Source organism: Octodon degus, unplaced genomic scaffold (assembly GCF_000260255.1).
Source record: "Octodon degus isolate 3935 unplaced genomic scaffold, OctDeg1.0 scaffold00133, whole genome shotgun sequence".
Lineage (NCBI taxonomy): Eukaryota > Metazoa > Chordata > Mammalia > Rodentia > Octodontidae > Octodon > Octodon degus.
Window position 1 is genome coordinate 6,432,342 of NW_004524709.1, and position 2,927 is coordinate 6,435,268.

Consider the following 2,927-nt stretch of genomic DNA (forward strand, 5'->3'; position numbering starts at 1 on the left):
CTTCTCACTGCTATCTCATGAATTGTTTGTCCTGCTGTGCTGCCCTGCCTTACAGCCAACCAACTATGGACTGTACAAACTATAGGCTAGTCTTGTCCTGGCAGCAAGACATCCTGCTATGCTACTGAATTTCTTTATTAATTCTAGAAGTCTTTCAGGAACTTTTTATGTTCTGTGTAGAGGGCCAGGTCATCTGAAGATGATGATAATTTGACCTCTTCCTTTTCTACGTGTCCCCTGCACCTCTCTTGCCTGATTGCTCTGGCTGATCTTTCCAGTATTATATTGAACATGAGTGGTGATAGTGGACATCCTTGTCGTATTTCTGACTTTAGAGGTAAAGCTTTCAGTTTCTCCCCATATAATATAATGTTGTCAGTAAACTGGTCATAAATGGCTTTTGTCAGCTGGAGATAAGCTCCTTCTATGTCTATGTTCTTTTTTTAAAAAAATATCTCAAATGGATATGTATTTTGTCAAAGGCTTTTTCTCCATCTATTGAAATGATTACACAATTTTTGTTCTTGCTTCGGTTTATGCATTACATTTGTTGATTTGTGAGTCAAACTATTCCTGCATCCCTGATATGAAACTTTCTTGATCATGAATATGATCTTCTTGATGGTCTATCACATCATATTTGCCAATATTTTCTTGAGTATTTTTTTGGATTTATGTTCATTAAAGAGTTTGGGCTGTGTTTTTCTTTTTTCATTATTTCTCATTTGGTTTTGGAATTAGAGTAATGCTAGCTTTTAGTACTGATTTTTGGGAGTACTCCTTTCTTTTCAATTTCGTTAAAGAGCTTGAAAAGTATTGGAGTTAGAGCTTCCATGAAATTCTTGTAAAAGTCAGTGGTGAATCCATCAGGTCTTGAGTTTTTCTTGGTTGGTAGGACTTTCATTACTGCTTTCATTTCATTGCTTGAATTGAATTATTCAGAGTTTTTTATTTTTTAAGAAGGATGATTTTATTTGGAAATGGTTCCCCTGAATAACGCCTGAGCCCAAAAATACATTAAAAATGGCCCAAGTAGTTTACAGTGATAGATCTGACGTCATTTGTAGTTTCTTCTTCATAACATGGGTGCTTTCAGCTGGGCAGTACATGGTGAGCTGTCTGAGTCACGTTAAGGCAGAAGCCTGAGCTGTGGCCACGCTTCATCTGCTTCCAGGACAATCTCATGGTAGCCAGGCTTCCACCAGTTGTTTACTGCTGTCTTGGGGTCCCTCAGGCCTTGCTGCTGTCACTGCTTGTTCTTCTGGCTCTCTGTGGTGGAAGATGACACAGAGCCCTGGCCCTTGTTAACAGTGCTGATGCACACCCACTAGCCATCCAGCGACTCCTTCCACAGTGTCATGTTGTTGTTGCCACCTGAGGCGGTGAGGATGTTGGCAGTGATGGACCAGCCCATGTGCCACACAACGTCGTTGAATTTGTGCAACAACTTAGGTGACCACGTGCTATGCAAGAGATCTTCACAGGTCCAGATGAACCCTCGGCCATCTTGGGAGCAGTTGGTGATGGTGCTGATGGGCAGGCCAATGGAGGAGGCCCAGGCCACATCTCAAACCCAGTCACTGTGTGCCTCCAGCTTCTGGTCCTCCTTCCACTGGCCGTCCTTGTCCTCCTTCCAGAGTTTGATGAGGTTGTCACAGCCAGCAGAAGCAAACTTCTTGATGTAGCTGGGTTTCTGCCTGGGCAGCTGGTCTATGAGGCTTCCAGGTATAACAGCAAGAACCTAGCTGACAGAGTTGCAGCCAATAGTGTGGACACTGTTGATCTTCTTCACTTGCCACTGGCTTTCTCCCATGTAGGTCAGCAGGGAGATGGCCTCATCTGAGCTCCTGCAGGCTAGGATCAGACCTTAGTCATGGCGGGGCCCAGCACACAGAGTTCACTGAGGAGTCCTACCCTGAGTGCTGGTGATCTTCTCCCAGGTGCCATTCTCCTTCCTCCAAATGATGACTTTCCAGTCATAGGAGCAAGATGCCAGGATATTGCCATATGTGGGGTAGGCCCAGGCCACCTGCCACACAGGACCCTCATGACCCCTGAGGTCAGCAGTGAAGATCTGCTCTCTGTTGCCACATCGAAGATTTTAACAGAACTGTCTGAGAAGCAGGTGGCTAGGTGGGTGCCATTGTAATCCATCTGAGCATCATGAATCATGTCCTCACGGGAGGTTAATTACAAATGTCATAGCTGAAGCAGTGGCAACTTCAGGTCTCAGATGTGGAACATGGCAGCTCTAGGCGGTGCCTCCGACAGTATTCAGAGTTTTTATCTTTTTGGTTCAGTTTTAGTAATTCATTCATATCTAAAAATCTATCCATTTTGTTGGGATTCTCCAATATTGGAGTAGTTATTGATAATCTGGTATCCTTTGTGATTTCACTTTTTTCATTTCTAATTGCATTGATAGAAGTCTTTTTTCTTTTTTTAGTAAGGTTGACTAAGGCTTTACCTATTTTGTTTATTCTTTCAAAAAGCCAGCTCTTCATTAATTCTTTTTTTTTTTTTTAACTGACATCTGCTTAGTTTTTTTATTTAGTTAAGTATAAAGGCCCAGTTAATTCAATTCATTAGATTGGTCAAGGCAAGACACTTGAATTACACAATAGGACTTAAAAAGCAGTTGCTTTTGTACTAGTTCTCTGATACCACACACACATACACACATACACACAAACTGGTAGAGTACTTGCATATTGGACCCGCCCAATAATCTTGTATAATGCACTGTTCATAACCAGCAATATTTTGCAAACTATAAATCGAACACGGCCAAAGGAGAGATGTCTGATCAATTTTATAAAGTATTTGGGAACTTTGGCTTATTCCCCAAAAGATTGACTTTAAACTATTTAAAAAAATTAATTAATTTAAAAAAGCACAACAGTTTTAAAAGACATCTTGAGGAAAAC

General features: G+C 41.5%; 1 pseudogene; it reads right to left on the reverse strand.

Moving 5' to 3' along the window:
• Positions 1–992: 992 nt before the first annotated feature.
• On the reverse strand, positions 993–2,181 carry LOC101566227 (annotated as a pseudogene).
• Between the last annotated feature and the right edge of the window lie 746 nt (positions 2,182–2,927).